A 17,602-nucleotide genomic window follows, 5' to 3' on the forward strand; every position below is an offset into this window, starting at 1 on the left:
TTCAGTATCTTTGTTCAAATTGAAACAAATTGATAGTTCTGTACATATATCCTTTAGTAGTTTATATCCAAACACTCCAATATTCTATATTCTTTCTCAGGGTGCCTACAACTTATTCAGATAAAGTGTCCTTCGTTTTAAACTTATACTTGTAATGGACAGCTAAGAATTCTGTTTGCTGCACTATACTCAGCTTCCCCCTTGTCACTGCAGATTTCTCACCACTCAGGATAATGGCCCTCATTCCGAGTTGTTCGCTCGGTAATTTTCTTTGCATCGCAGCGATTTTCCGCTAATTGCGCATGCGCAATGTTCGCACTGCGACTGCGCCAAGTAAATTTGCTAAGAAGTTTGGTAACGGCATTACGAGGTTTTTTCTTCGTTCTGGTGATCGTAATGTGATTGACAGGAAGTGGGTGTTTCTGGGCAGAAACTTGCCGTTTTATGGGAGTGTGTGAAAAAACGCTGCCGTTTCTGGGAAAAACGCGGGAGTGGCTGGAGAAACGGGGGAGTGCCTGGGCGAACGCTGGGTGTGTTTGTGACGTCAAACCAGGAACGAAACTGACTGAACTGATCGCAGTGGCAGAGTAAGTGTCGAGCTACTCAGAAACTGCTAAGAAATTTCTAATCGCAATTTTGAGAATCTTTCGTTCGCAATTTTGCTAAGCTAAGATTCACTCCCAGTAGGCGGCGGCTTAGCGTGTGCAATGCTGCTCAAAGCAGCTTGCGAGCGAACAACTCGGAATGAGGGCCAATAGCTGTAGCAGCCTCTGCGAACCATCGTCAATTTGCTTATCTTGGCCGGGGTCCCCTTTATAGGCTGCAGGGGAAGGGAGAATGCGGCTGTCAGTTTGGTGTTGCAGGCAGGAGCGGATCTAGGTTCGGGCAAGCGGGGCGCTGCCCACCCGCACCAGCAAGCGCCGTGGGCTGTGTGGGCGCCCGCTGCAGCCGGCGCCATTATCAGATGCTAGAGTTCTTAATTGACCTCTAGTGTCTGTGCAGCGCTATGACGTCTCTCCCATACATCCGAGGAGCGAGCAGCCAGAGACGGAGCAGCAGCGGTCGGGAAGCAGGAGCGGGGCTGATGAGTATTGTTTTGTTTTTTTGTTTTTTTCTTGTTTGTAAGCGGCGCTACTAGGGGGCATAACTACAGGGGCATCTCTACTGGCGGCACATCTACAGCGGGCACAATTACAGGGGGCAAATCTACAGGGGCCACGCTTCATCCACATGAAGCCACGCCCCTACTTTTGTCCCCACGGCACGCACTAACCCTATTTCGCCTGTCAGAGGGGGGAGGGTGTTGGAGTGCCATAGGAAACTTTCGCCCTTGGCACCACAAGGTCTAGAACCGGCCCTGGTTACAGGCAAAGGATGTGGATCCAAACAGCCTCTTCTGACTACACACTACAGGGAATGAACACACCGCTGATACCCTTGATGCATTTCTCCGCCCACAACCCCTAGCAGTTTCTTCAGCAGATGTGAAGCTGCCACAGGTAGGATATTTTACCGGCGCCGGGGGCCTGACTGCCGGCATACAGACAGCGTGGCGAGTGCAAATGAGCCCCTTGTGGGCTCGCCACGCTATTTATTCTCCCTCCAGGGGGGTCGTGGACCCCCACGAGGGAGAATATTTGTCGGTATGCCGGGTGTCGGGATTTCGGCGCCGGTATACTGTGCACCGGGATCCCGACATTCGGCAACCTGAAGACCACCTATTTACACTTTCAAGCAAACAAATAAAAGTGGACTTTCAATGTAAACCTCAGTAACTACACCGGAAAACAAGCGGCTATAATTAAATGAAAATAGCAAATCCCAGGTGATCAATACAGAACATATGTATATAGACCAATTAACATTATTCATTAATACACATTACAATATAATTTGTATAAACTGGCAACCGCAAACAAGAGCAAAGTATTTCCAGGGTTAGATACATTTCTTACTCTGTGTCGCACTATATCACACTAGTACACTGTGACCTACTCTCCAGTCAGAAACTATATCACACTAGTACACTGTGACCTACTCTCCAATCAGAAACTATATCACACTAGTACACTGTGACCTACTCTCCAATCAGAAAATATATTACACTAGTACACTGTGATCTACTCTCCAATCAGAAACTATAACACACTAGTACACTGTGACCTACTCTCCAATCAGAAACTATATCAAACTAGTACACTGACCTACTCTCCAATCAGAAACTATAACACACTAGTACACTGTGACCTACTCTCCAATCAGAAACTATATCACACTAGTACACTGACGTACTCTCCAACCAGAAACTATATCACACTATCACACTGTGACCCACTCTCCAATCAGAAACCATATCACACTATCACTCTGTGACTTCCGTAAGAAACTTGTCAGGAGCTGAGATATAACTAACCTGCAAGTCAGTTTACATAGTGACTTATTTATTGCACATCTAAAAATTGATGCCTCTTCCATTCTGTTATAAAATCAGTATTTCACATTTCTGGAGTTTCAACTACATTCAAAAGTTAAAAATAGGTAAAATAATACTGTATGGGCCTATTCCCACCATTGAATTCTACAATATTAACTCTGCACAGTCTATTTCTCATGAGTTAATGCATTACCAGTGCAATAAATCACAATGAGATGTATCAAACCTCCTACAAAAGACAAGAGGAGTTGTACATAACAAGGTACCCTAAACAGTTCATGCTTTAAAGGATAGCCATACTTGAGCATTGGTGACTTAATTAGTACCGCAGCTGTTTTGATTTACCTATCTGTGCTCAAGCATGGAAATCACTAAAACCTGGACTGTTGCTGTACCTTCAGGACAGGAGGTTGGGAAACACTGCCTTAAGAATTGACTAATAGTTGTGGATACATAAAAGTAAACTTTTCATGCTGCCAATTGTTCTGCTGTAGTTGAGACAGTCCTGATTTGAGGTCTCTGGCCCTTCCGCTACTGGTGTGTAATGTACAAGTGCTGCAAGACATGGTGCTCGTATGAGAAGGTGCAAGTGCACATTTAGCACTTTACTGTCCCCTCTGAGCCTGGATACCCCCCCCCGATATGGTGAGACCACACCCCAATATTGAAGCAGCTCCTCCCCTGGAAGACAGGATACTTAGTTTTCTGAAGTACAGAACTTCAAATTGTATGCCTTTTATTTAGCCACACTCTGACATGATGACTGTGTGTATGGCACACTCCTGATTAATCGATCTCCTTTATTGTGCATGTTCTCTCTGTACCGCATGATACCATACCTCCCGACTGTCCCAGTTTTGGAAGAATAGTCCCGATTAGTGCTCCACAAAAGGGGAGAAGCTTTATCCTCCTGCAGCCATCACTAGGCGGATTGGTGAGAGGTTTGGGTAGAGTGGACGCAAGGCCTATTTTGTCCTGATTTCCTGTGTGTAAATGCAGGGAGCACAGGTCAATCTGGCTAAACAAGTGAGATTGTGATCTTCTAAAAGAAAATCTATGCTCTAATCACATTCTGGGCTTTTCCCGCCGACAAGGTTCATTTACTGCTACAATCTCTCCCAAGACTTTAACTGGGTTCATTTATTACAGTTATTAGACAGGCAATAGGTTGACAGAGTCAAAAGGTCAACAGGTAAAAGAGGTCGACATGGAAACAAAGCGACACAAAAAAAGGTTTTTATGTGTTTCTAATGTAATTTTGTATGTTTCATCATCTGTGACCCTAATGAGTGGAAACGTGGCACTTCGAGTAAGGTACGTCGCTCCGCTACTGCTGCGCTCAGCACCGGTTAATATTCCCAATCGCATTCCACGTAGATAGTAAACCATACTTGCCTACTCTCCCGGAAGCTGTGGGAGGCTCCCGTTTTTTGGGGTAGCCCCCCGCACTTCCGGAAAAGTAGGCAGATCTCCCGCATCCTGCTCACACCCTAGTGATGTGGGCAGGATGGAGAGATAATCTCCCATATTCGCAGGTCCGTGAGTGGGGAAGGGGTTAAATGACGCAAATCGCGCCATTGTAGCCCCGCCTCCCCCCTTCCCGCGGACCCACATCGGTTTCTGATGTGGGCGGGGCTTGATTATGTCCCCGTCCGGCCCCACCCCCCGAAGTCTCATGCAGCGTCTCCTCTCCGGGCTTCTCCCGGAGAGAAGTCTAAAGTAGGCAAGTATGTGGTAAACCAAGCAAAAGTTGAAAAAAAATCAAAACTTATGTCGGCCATTGCCATGTCGACTTTTTAGCTGTTGACCTACTGTGTCTAGACACTAGTCCAGATTAAATTTATTTCACTTTTATTGACAAAAAAACCCTCTTTTTATTGATTGCAGCTGTAGCCAATACACAATAAGAGTGCATCTGTATTCTATATAGTATATAACAATTCTTCCAGATGGAAAGTGGCAGAAAAGTACACAAGGAGGACAAGAAGACGCAGCAGCAATTAATCTAGTTACAGCTGCATGAAGACACATGTAGTGCAATACAGTAACCTGAAGTTGTCTCAAGGCCGAACTTCCTTTTAACACCAACAGGTCACTGCATTGTGTTAACAGATGCTTTGTAGCTGTACTGTTGCTCACAGCTTTTTGCATGTTAAGCTAATAAATGTAAACGTATGGCTGGTTGCTTCGTTTTCTAGCTCCATGTTACTAATGAAGTCATCTTTGGCTGAAAGATTAATGTTTCCTTATATTTCAACAAAACTCACATTTCACCAGAGTAATTTACTGCAAATGCCACCTTACCACAAAACAGAGAAAGCTTTGCTGAATCTTCCTGTAAAAAAAACATAGTTCTTAGAATAGCGCAACGGTCGCCAGACTCCATTTGTAAGCAGAGACACTGATGTTTATGAATTCAGCTGCCCACTAAAGTGAATAAACCCAGCACTTAATATAATTAAAAACTAAACATGGCGTGGATGCATCGTACCTAAATAATGAAATAAATTATGAAGACTTGTTATGTACGCAAGTAGGAAGAATATAGAATAGCCACAAAGATCTACTACAGAAAGAAATAAAACCGTGACCTGCTGACTGCCTGTGTGAACCAAATTATCCTTCATGCAATAAGATACGTATTAACAGCACAAACATTTCCATCCTGATTACATATCTGTATTCTGTACGCATGCACAAAAGCAACTACCATACAAATCAAGCCGCACAGTCCTGATACCCCCTACCAAAGTGCTACAACTAGATAACAATAGGATGCTGGCTGAAGCTGTTAGGGCAATATGTGGTGCTGAATACTGCAGTATATCACTTGTAAAGCACCATAAATTGTTATACTGGAATAGTGAACTGCACACTGCATTTCTTAACCAGTATAACCTATATTAGAAGTAGACGGTTCATAATTTACTACTGTAAATTTCACTCCTCTACAGCAGGTGGACGGGTTACTTTTCTAACTGAAGAAGCAGATGATGACTGACTGACAGTCTGGCAGGCATGCTTTACAGAAATAGGGTGTGTGGGTTAGCCGATTCATACACAGGGGCCAGCGTAGTCCAACAACTCGTTCTCAGCTTTTTGACCTGTACAAGATCCCAACAGGATAAAGTCTTAAAGACGTGGGAAGAGTTTCAGCTGTCAGGAATGAAGTGGGAAGATCAGAATTCACCGTTATCAGAAGGGAAAGTCAGGTTAACAATGAACAATGTATTTTACTTCCTTGGGTTTAGTTTGTGTATAATTAATAGACCAACAAGCGTTAACAAAAGTGACCTGGAACTACTGATTATCTAACCCTGATCCAAGCTCCTTGTGCTTTTCTGCTTACTCTACACAATACAACAAACTGACTCCTACATTAATAAAGTTGCACTGTCAACATAAGTGATCAATTACAAACTTCTGCTGCCAAAAATGTGTTACATTAAAATCCCTCTGCATCCTGTCACTCACAAGTATAAATATATATATATATATATATATATATATATATATATATATATATATATATATATATATAGTAATGGTTAGCATTACTGCCTCACAGCACTGAGGTCATGGGTTCGATTCCCACCATGGCCCTAACTTTGCAGAGTTTGTATATTCTCCCCGTACTTGCGTGGGTTTCCTCCCACAATCCAAAAATATACTGGTAGGTTAATTGGCTCCCAACAAAATTAACCCTAGCGTGAATGTGTGCGTGTGTGTATACATGTGGTAGGGAATATAGATTGTAGCTCCACTGGGGCAGGGACTGATGTGAAAGGGCAAATATTCTCTATACAGCGCTGCGAAATATGTGTGCGCTATATAAATAACGGATAATAAAAAAAGTTTGTCAAATGTAAATTTTGCAACAGATAAAAAAAAAATCTTTAAACTTAAGGTTAATCACTGAGATCAAACAAGATATTCAAATAACCCAAATAATATAATGATGCAAGCAGACTGAGGTATAAATAAGCATGGAACATAATGGGGCTCGTGCCGAGATGTTGGCAAAATAAGCATAAATTAATGTAAAAGGAAAAACTGCAAAAAGAAAAAAAAAGTGGGAGGGAGGTGAACAACAGTTGCTTATTTGCTGTTGCGAGTGGTGCTGACGCCCAGGGAACAGGGCCCAAATGGCAGCACAGCTGAACATGGCATCCTTTGGACCCTGCAACCTGTAGAGCCTTCCGAACATCCTTAGGATACACGAAGCAGAGAGTTAAATCTACCTGGTGCCGGTGGGCTGAAATCATGACATCACAGTTTCAGGGTTGGGGACAGAACAACATGGAAGTTCTCCTTGGTACAGCACGGATCATCACAGTCGTGCAAATGCACCTACCTTGTAACAGGTGAAAAAAAGAAGCCATCCAATAGACGCATACGCAGGTTTCCACAGGTCTCACCCCCACTACCCTTCCCTGTCCAAACAGATGTAAGTCACAGAATTGCGCAAGTCTGCATAGGTGCATATGGTCTGTTTTCTGTTCATGCTCAGTGCAACTGCACACATGATAGAACAAGTAATATATCACAGGCACAGATAAAGCAAAACCTAAGCTGGGGCCTGGTTATGCCACTACAGTCTCCCAGGGTCACCACTCTGCTCTAAACTGAAAAGAGAGAGCGCCCCTTCTGATTATTCTTGTCTGGTGCATGTCAGCTCAGTAGAGACATTTCTCCTACTGCACCATTGATACATAGGAAGAAAGGGATGTGACTCTGATGTCATTAGTTCCTAGGGAATTCATGAAAATTATTTCAGCACACAGAGGCCTCCACTGGGATTAAGGGGGACATTTGCTAAGCAGTGATAAGAGTGGAGAAGTGAGCCAGTGGAGAAGTTGCCCCATCAAACAATCAGCAGCTCTGTATAATTTTATAGTATGCAAATTATAGATGTTACATCAGTGCTGATTGGTTGCCATGGGCAACTTCTACACTGGCTCAATTCTCCACTCTTATCACTGTTTAGTAAATGTCCCCCTAAGTGACTGGCCGACTCTATGGTTGAGCAATGTGTATTACAGACATATTTTAAATATTCCAGAGCTTGGAGATCTGAAATTGATTTTGTTCTGTGGAGAAAACAATCTGGCAATGTGTTCCTTTCTATTCCGCAGAATGGGAATCCCTACTGGTCGCTTTCACAGGCACTGCAAGGCACCAATAAAAGTTAGCAGTAGAAAGCAAAATTGCTCGCAGTCATCTATAACAAAAAGCAGCATTTCATATGGCCTGTGAACACAGCTAAAAGTGCAGCGATTGTCAGGTGACAGTAATACCGCTTTTAGATCGCAAATGCCGGATCCCACCCAGTAAGAGAAACGTGTTCTTACCAGGTGGGATTCGGCATTTGCTCTGCTTTTGTTGGCTTTCCGACCTGGCAATATACCGGGTCGGTTGCCATAGCAGCAGGGGGGCGCAGCAGCAGGCCAGGGTTGGAGGCGGCGCTGGGAGATGAGCTAATCTCCTGCGCCGCCTCTCCCTATGCTGTGAATGGGAACCGTGTCGCATCGACGCGGCTCCCATTCAAACTGCGCCCGGGTTGAATTACCGGGTCAGGCGACCCGCTAATTCGCCGAAAGTGCTTTCACATCGCACACTGACCCGTGTCGACACGGCAATATGCCGTGTCGATACCGGGTTATTTGTGCGATGTGAAAGGTGTATAAATGGTATGGCTACAAATTCTGCTGGTTCAGTCTTAGGATGAGTTATGAGAAAATCAATCAATCCCTACTCTTTTACAATCTGTAAGATTTGAACTCATTTATCTTTGATGGAATTTACAAATAAATAACAGTATGCCCTCTTTTGCATGGGGGCAAATACATGATGTTGCATTAAAAAAAATGAACATGCTTAGAAACACACAGAGAAAATGACATTATTTAAAACAAATTTCACATACGAGTCATATCATCCATCAGAAACAGATGAAAAGCATGGTTATGTGAATATGTGCTTGGTGCCCCTATAAGAAGAGCATGGCAGAAATTTGGACATTATGCACAGTATATGCTTACCATACTATCCCTTTACACAGGGACACTCATAAATTACACAGGTTATGTGGCTGGCTGACTTCAAGCCTGCATTGCACCTAGTTTTAAGCAGCAAGATGACCTGTATAATTCAGTTTAAAGTAGAAATGTGCAGGTTCAGTGATTAACGCAAGTTTGTATTTATCCGAATTTTTCTTATTTGCTATCCAAATCATGTGACATCCAAGAGCCAATAAGATGCCGTTTTGAAATACGGGTACATCCAAACCCACAAATCTCTAGTTTAATGGTGTGATAAGCCTAGTTTTGCATCTTTACTGGCAAGCTTGCTTAGTGAAGAGACTGACGCAATACTGGAAGCTGAAGTCCGATTCAACAAAGTTAGTCACAGGGTGCAATCATTAACAGTCACTGCATTCCCCCCAGTAAAGTGTATGCAACCTTTGGTACTGTAGGCTGGGGTGTCTGATCTCTAGACTTTTGTACTGGTCATTCTAAACCACCTCAGACAGTGATTATACAGACAATGTACTGTATATACACCGCTTGCTAGCACTGTACATTGATGACAGTCTTACATATATGTAGTTGTGGCATGTGGATCATTTGAACAGCACACAAATCATCTTTTGCATTAACAATAATAAAGTTACAAATTTAATTTTTTAAACACCCCCCCCCCCCCCCCCCCCCGCTTACAAAAAAAAAATTTCCCTCAACTTCCACCAATCTAATCATACCTTGATAGCCAGGATCTAATTAGAAGGTTATAACTTAACACTTTCATTACTGACCTAGGGCAATAGCTGGATAGAGCGCTGTGTAATGTGCGCACTGTTTTCTCTGGTAGCAGTTCTTGTTCTGAAGGGATACTGGGATAAGACCTGACAGATTTGAGCCCTGTAGGGAGAGCATCACCCTTTTGATCTCTTGTGGCACAGCAAATCGATAGCTTTCTCCCTAGCCTCACCATCCAGCCTGCTCGTTACCAATTACTCCTAGAGACACTGGCTACTACATAACATTTGAATAATACATCTACATAAGCTACACGGTACGCAGCACATGCAAATTCATTGATGCGAAAGATTAAACATCCGATGCAAAAATGCTGTGTGCTATAGTGACAATACATATAATATATATTCCATTGCTAGGAGCTGTCCATAGTGTGATATACACATACAAGACTGGCATGTATCACACTGCGGCTATACTGCATGCAATGGGGTTAGATTACACACAATGTATAATTAGTATTTACTGTAGAGGAAGAGGCGTGACTGAAGCCCCTCATTAGTAATTACTATAGACTGGTCTGATCAGAGGTTCCCTGCATAGTCACTGATGCTAACTGCCCACCTATCTATAGCAAAGAGCAGTGTTACCCCCTTTGCAATCAGTGAGTTGCACCAGTATCCTGTGGCCATATAACAGGTAAGCACAGCTGGGGTTAATAAAGAGAGATAGCACAGCTGGGTTATCGCTAATATAGATATGAAACCCCTGCTGAGGGGGATACATTATATAACACAATGCATAGAGAAGACAGGAGATCCCACAACCTTGTGTGTGCAGCAATGAGAACCACACACAGCAATGGACGGAGCATGCTACATTGTACATACAGCCTCATTGTGCAGCTCAGCCCCTTTGCCAAGTGTTGCATGGAGCCACAGGAGAGACGGAAGGTACCTGACACAGGGGCAGGCTGCAGGCACTGGCTATGGGAGTCGCAGATCCCTATATATTACACACACAGGAGTGATTGCTTCTGCTCAATGTCACAGAGAAAACCCCAACAGTGAGAGGACAGCATGCATGCCCAGCCAGCCAGGTACATGTCGCGCTGCAGGGACATGGGAGATGACAGGAAGCCCAGCGATCAGAAGATACAATGTGAGGTGGATGATCCTGAGCGCAGGTCAGCAATAACAACTAATACCCGACCCTACTGCCACCTGTCCCTTACCGTGTCAGCGCAGGTATAGTAGCATGCGGCCGCCAGGGTGATGTGTCCGGGATAAATCCTGCAGGCGACCCCCCACTCCTGCTGCGAGCTGTCTCTAGCCTGCTCAGGATCAGTATATGTGCGCAGGTTCCTCCAATGTACTCACAAAGGCAGGGAAGGGGTGAGCACCCAACAGCAGCAGCAGCGCCGCGGTTGCATACAGGTAGCGTCTCACCGGCTCCCCCTAGTGGAGGAATCTGGCTCTGCATGAGAATAACATTGCTCCACAAGCATTACAGGCCCATAGTATCTCTGAGCATTTATACATTTGTGTAGTATACAAAGATCTAAACATGACCCTTTCGGGGGGGGGGGGGGGCAAAAATGCTCTGTTCCTGGACTACCCACCTAATATATAATTGCCACGTCAGTTTTGAACTAGTTAATAGATAAGAAAGGTGTTTCAGCACAGGTGATTGCGATCACAGATTAAGAGGCGGGTGTATCTACAGAGGAGGGGACCCGTGTGCGGTATCTGCGTGTGGGCCCCCTCCTCCGCCGTAGCAGGCAGCGCAGTTAGTGCTCTGAGCACTAGAGAAACTCTGGCACAGTGCCAGAGACAACAGCGCTTGCGCATGTGTCCAGGAAAATGGCGCGGGAGCCATTTTTCTGGAGACCTGCACAAGCACTTTAGACTCTGGCACAGTGCCAGAGTTTCTCTAGTGCTCAGAGCACTAACTGCGCTGCCTGCTACAGCGGAGGAGGGGGCCCACACACGGAGATGACGATGGACACCAGAAAGGTAAGTATAGATGAAATGTATTTATTATATATTTATTACCGGTTATTTATATAGAGCACACATATTCCACAGCGCTTTTACAGAGAATATTTGGTCATTCACATCAGTCCCTGCCCCAAGTGGAGCTTACAATCTATATTCCTTATCACATGTACACACACACACGCTAGGGTTAATTTTGTTGGGAGCCAATTAACCTACCAGTATATTTTTGGATTGTGGGAGGAAACCAGAGCACCTGGAGGAAACCCACGCAAGTAAGGGGAGAATATACAAACTCCACACAGTTAGGGCCATGTTGGGAATCGAACCCATGACCTCAGTGCTGTGAGGCAGTAATGCTAACCATTACACAATCTGTGGGTGTAGTGTGTGCGGTGTGGGCCCCCTCTGGACTCACCAGGGGAATGCAGTGATAGGGGCCCATACTTAGGGGTGTGGTCAGCCTGCAAAGGGGGTGTGGCCAACCCCCACAGAGGCTTGAAATACACTATAGACTTGTGCAGTGTAATGCAACATATCTACCATGTATAATACAAGTGCACAGTCTGGAACCTGATCACTAGAGGAAGGAGTGGGCCCCCAGGCAGTGGGGCCCACCGGTGGCTTCCCCTGTACCCCTGTGGGCCAGTCCGACCCTGTTTAGAGGTATGCACATACAGTATGTGTGATCTGAATGGGTCCAGGTGTCACGTTCTGTAACCCGCCTGGCTGCTGGATGCAGCTCTCCTATTACACTCCCACAAGGGAAGATTGGCATGACTATAATGCAGCACCTTACCACACACACGACCCAACACATTCCCCAGCAGGACAGCCTTGAAATCGCTGTGCATTCAGCGGTTACCAGTTATATACTGGCCTCATGGTAAGGGATGTAAAGACCCACAAGATACCAAACGGGAGATGGGCACTGGCTAGGAGACCCTAGTTTCTAATAAGATTGGCAATCTACCATAACAACCTCAGGACGTGGACACCTAAAGGAAAATGACCTTAGAGTAATTTAGCCACGGTACCTAGACAGAGCACCATACCCTCCAGCATGACCCATTACATCGGGCACAAAAGCTCTGTTCCTGGACTTCCTTGCCAGTGGCAGCTGCAAGGTGGGGCTGCAGCAAAGTCCAAGAGTCAAATAGGGGATCATACCATAGGGTTGGCCATCGGCAATCCATAATTTAGCAACCATCAATGTTCAAAGCCTGATGCTGAGTTTTAACCATCAATGGCCATCCAACGATGGTATAATATTGAAAGCAGAGCCCAATGCTGAAACACATGTTTTGCATATGCACGGGTGCCAACTGCACATGTGCAGAATACAAATCATCCCCATCATTGGTCGCCATTAGCCTATAACATCCACGAACCACTCACCTAGTCAACCATGCCTCAGCCAATGATATACTGTACACATTTTATTGAGGTCCCTCCGGCATTCCAATAATCTCCACTTTTTGGGGTCTGTAAATAGCGATTGGTAGAAACCGCTAATTATGAATTGCTGCAGTAAAATGTTTACTTCTTCTGAATTCACTAAATTACATCTGCCTCTTTACAGGTGCAGCAAAAGTGACCCCTAATGCTTGCTATAGGACAGGGTTTTAACTATTATGCTTCCAGTTTACTATAAACACATCTACAAGTGTGTCCATCTCTACCAGTCTATAAACTAAATGTCTTTCTGCTGTTTGCAGGGTTATCTGGCATGTGACCTCTTTCCTACAGTACATGGCATGTTTACCAGCCTCTTGCTTGCTCAGTATTTATTTGTGCAAACAGACCAGAGGCACAAGTACTAAGCAATACTATGTAGGCATTTATAAAGTAAAAGGTGCAGTTAGAAATATATATATACGTTTGCCCCAACCAAATTACATGGTACACTGTTCAAATCTTTATGTAGTTTAGATATTTTAATTTAATTCCAATTGTAAAGTGCGATGGAAGATGCTGGTGCAAAATATACTGTTAAACATTTTTTTTTACCTATACATGCACTAAATCATCAATAATTGTACATGACAGCTGGAAAAGGCTGCTATAACCTTTGGGTTTTGCTTTTGCGTTGCTACCCCACGCTGCTTTTCTCCATACTCATTTTGCTGAACTTATAGCGTATCAGAAGCACTGGGCATATGTAATGCATTCTGCTGTGTGATGGGCAATTTCTGCCATTATATATAGACTAAAAAAGGTTCAGAATATTTCTCTCAACCGTAACATTAATAAACATAGAAATTCATACTTCACTCATTTTCCAATAAATATTGAGAATATTTCTGTAATTTCAGTGGAATCTACACATTATGCCCATCACCCCAAATCTTTTCAAGGTCATACATGATCACTCAATTTAAAGGGAAAAGCTTTGAGATCCGAGTTGCCAACTAAAAATACCCGGTGAATGTGCAGGTCTCCGGAAACATGGCGCCCGCTATGGTCCAGAAACAAATTTCGTACTGTGCATGCGCGGTGGCCATTTTGGGTGTGATTTTTGCCGCGGTTGCAGTGCCCGTCGTGGGACTCCGGAAAGGTAAGTATTAAAACAACATGGGTGCAATGCACATTGGTGCAGTGAGGGCCCCTCTGGATCCAGGGGCCCGTGTGCGCCGACACATTGTATCTATGATAGAAACGCCAATGAGTGGTTCCCAAACTTTTCTGAGTCACGGTGTCCTAGAGTATCATTGGCCAAGTGACATTGCTCACATTGAGCAAGCAGCACAGCCAACCGCCGACATCCAATCAACGAGCGCGGGTGCGCTCATCATTGATTGCAGGGCCATACACACTAGACGATGTGAACGATATATCGTTCACTATCGGCATTATTTTTCAGATCTTTGAAAAATATCTTCTAGTGGGTATGGCCCTTTAGACTGCATGCAGAGCAAGGTGAGTGCTGCACAAATGTATATTGGATTATCAGATGGGGGTAGATTTCCAGGGTGCGGGTCCCCCTGGACTGCTGTGGCTGTTTGGCCTCAAGAACAACACATATTAACACTTACTTTCATATTTACTTTCATCCCTATTGTGTGTTTTGTTTCAATGTAACTCATTTCCTTCCTTCACTTTTCACTACTTTACCTCTCACTACTTTATTTCTCACTTCATTACCTCTCACTAATTTACCCCTGCTGTTTTCAGCAGCCTCTCTCACTAACCTATTTTCACGTTTTCACTATATATTTTTCCACTTTAGTGTTGCCCTGGGGTCACTCAGCTGCTTCATTTTGGGGTGAATTTTTACCCCCCAAAATGTTAGGGACTTGCCCGACTAATTAAGTCACCTGGACGCGGTGGGCAAGCCATTACTTATGGCCATAACTATGCGAAGAACCTCGCTCAAAATGCAAAATTTTATTGCAATGATTATTGTTAATAAATTGGTAGTGTTTGAATTGTGCACCTGCAATCTTTTTCTTTGTATGCAGTACTACTGAAAGGTCTCCGCAGGGTCGCACCTCTCATTACCGGTGTGCACCCCAGGACCCCTCCCCTCTATTCCCACTTGTGTCCATGACACCCATAGAGTGGGAATAGATCCTGCGAGCTCGCAAGGGGACTGCTAGCGCTCGCCCCGTTGCCGGTATTCTGATGGGCGGGATGCCACTGTCGAGATATTGACAGCCGGCATCTCGTCTGCCGGTAAAACATACTGAATCCCTGTAGTTTAAGCCATTGATGGTTTCCTGCCATCAATGGAAAGTACAGATGGGGCCATCAATGGTGACCCATTCGATGGTCATCCCTACAGTAGGGTGGAATGTAATGGGGTATGAGTTTGTAAAAGTACCAATGTTTTTTTAATGATATTTTGGTGCAAGATTTATAGCAACGAAATAAGGTTGTTTTTATCTTCAAAAAAAATTGCCAGTTTAAATTTTGCTGCAGAATTGTTGGCGTATCATCACTTTTTACAAATTCATACCCTATTACTACATTCCCCCCTTAAGAAGAGATGTATCAAATCTTCTAGAGAGTGAAGTGGAAAAGTGGAAAATCAGCTTCTAGCTAGCATTTATGTGGTACAGTCTATAACATGATAGGCAGACCCTGATTAGTTTCTGTGGGCAACTACTTAACCTGTCCACCTCTTCACTCTTTAGAAGGTCTGATACATCTGCCCCTTTGGTGTCTCACACTCTAGCTCTACCTGTTTGTCATGTGCTCTCCCTCTGGTGGTGGTGTAACACAAGGCTTGGGTCACTCCTCTTCTCAGTGCAAATATATGGTCTTGTTCATCTGGTTCTCTCCTTTGGTTTCATCTACATGCTGATGACCCTGAAGTCTGTCCCCGGCCTCTCATCACTCATCTCTGCCACACTGTATTACCTGCTGCTTTGCTGCAGTCTCTTCTTTCGTGTTCCCACCACCTGCTGAAGGCGAATAACACTACTTTGTGTAAACCTATTAATTACCTGACATAATCACTGTGGATGACATTCCTGCTTCCACAGTTCTCCAAGCCCTCTGCTTAGGGGTCATTTTCCACTCTACTCCCTACTAAACTCCTCACATTCATTATCTATTAACTGCCCGTCATCACCAGCTTCACCAACATCTGCCCATTTCTCACACGATACCACTTAAATATTGGTAGTATGCTCTAACCATATCCCGGCAAGACTATAGCAACACTCTCCACTGTGGTCTACTACTGAACAGACTGGCTCCACTCCAACATGAGGATCAGCAACTTATCTCCTGTCATCTGACCCTATTTTATTGACGTAAAGAAACTCTTCAATCAAAGCAAATGTCTTGAGCCATCAAATAACCTGACCTCATAGTACATGTTCCACTGTTATTATGCAGCATTTTGAAACCCAAATCTAATGTAAAATAATACAATCTATCAATTTGTGCTCCCTCAGCTCTCTCTTTGTCTCCCTTCCCAGTGATTGTAAAAAATTTTTTTTATCATATTCTCCTATCATCACATGTTTGTGTAAATATTATAATTTTATAATACCCTTTAGTATTACGTTGACTAAAAAGTCAGCTGAACTAACTGCAGTAATAGGTGCCATTATTGCAGTTAGTTCAGGTGCTTTGTGATCTGCGACCATCTCTGAATCAGGTAAAGTACTGGTCAAATTCTCGCACCATTCCATTTCTCATTTTGAAAAGCAGAGTTGCCAACCTAACGTTCCTCTAATTCTATTACAGACCATCTACAACCAGTTTCCACTTTTAATACTAAACAGAAACAGACCTTTAAATTAGGTAATGACATTCTAAATCCAAAGGTCACTACTCCATTCTTATTCTATGATCTAGACTTGGACACAGTCACAGTACTCTCTGAACATAATTCTTCTTTGGCAATCCAAAGTTTCTTTCCTATCTGTATGACTGGACCTTAATGGTAGGGATGGCCACCTCCCATCAATAGTTCATAACCATCAATGTTTTGCTACTGATGGTTAATGGATTTCCTATTGATGGTAGAGACCATAAGTTTCTCCACCATCGAAGGTGATGAAGTTCCCATGGTGAAGCTGCAATATGTTTTTTTAACCCTGCTTCCTTCCTTGAAAGTTTTGATCAGATTCTCCTATCATCACACGTTTGTGTAAATATTATAATTTTAGTATTACATTGATGAAAATGTTGCCTGAACTAATTGCAGTAATAGGTGGCATTGTCTTGTCTTCACCAGATTATCTGTCACAGGTCCATTCGGCTAGTGAAGGGTGGTTGGTGATTAATATGCAGATCTTGCTTCCACAGCGATATCTGCATATATCTACTCCTACTAGGGGGCCGACCAACCAGCATGTGTGTGGTGTCAGCCCCACGATGCGTTCACAATTTAATGGCGAACACTTCGATTTGTGGTCGACCCCTGGCTGCGCTGGCAGGCGGACCGGCGCCATTTTTTTTCTCAGAGCAGCTGCTTGTGGCGTCAAGCAACCACCCCCAAAAATGGTCCGGAGGCGCCAGCATTGACCACACCACGACTGCTGTGTTGATGCCCTCCTTGACGGCCACTGCTGTCAATCACCTTGCAGCCACATCCTTCTGGGATGGTAAAGGGTCGCGCACACTTACTATGGCCAGTGCGCATGCGCAGACCCAATGGGTGCGGCCCCTGCATGCGAACGCAGCAGCTGCGCCCATCTCTGAATAAGGCCCTCTGTCCTCTCCTGAGTGATTTATATTGTTTATAATCATATAATGGTCACTTACAGTGATTTCAGTTCTTCTCAGCTCCAGTTCCCGATGTGACCTTTAGTGCTTAGTACAGATGGCTTAGTAACATAGCATGGGCATAGCTACGGTGGATGTAAGTCAGGATACAGAATCCAGTGCATACATTTATCTCTAGTGTGCAGGACACTGGAAAGCCTGTAATGTGATCTTCCAAGCTGGCACTGTCT

At 44.2% G+C, this 17,602-nt stretch overlaps 1 protein-coding gene across 2 annotated transcripts in view; it reads right to left on the reverse strand.

Annotated features, from left to right (window-relative positions):
- Positions 1-15,574, reverse strand: part of SEMA4G (semaphorin 4G) — a 441,977-nt gene extending 426,403 nt beyond the window's left edge. The window contains exon 1 of one of the 2 annotated variants that reach the window (XM_063961912.1): positions 15,373-15,574. The gene's annotated coding sequence lies outside the window, so the exon portion shown is untranslated. Of the gene's footprint in view, positions 1-10,426; positions 10,686-15,372 lie in introns of those variants that run through there. The other variant, XM_063961911.1, reaches the window with a different exon arrangement.
- Positions 15,575-17,602: the final 2,028 nt, after the last annotated feature.

This window comes from Pseudophryne corroboree, chromosome 3 (assembly GCF_028390025.1).
Source record: "Pseudophryne corroboree isolate aPseCor3 chromosome 3, aPseCor3.hap2, whole genome shotgun sequence".
Classification (NCBI taxonomy): Eukaryota; Metazoa; Chordata; class Amphibia; order Anura; family Myobatrachidae; genus Pseudophryne; species Pseudophryne corroboree.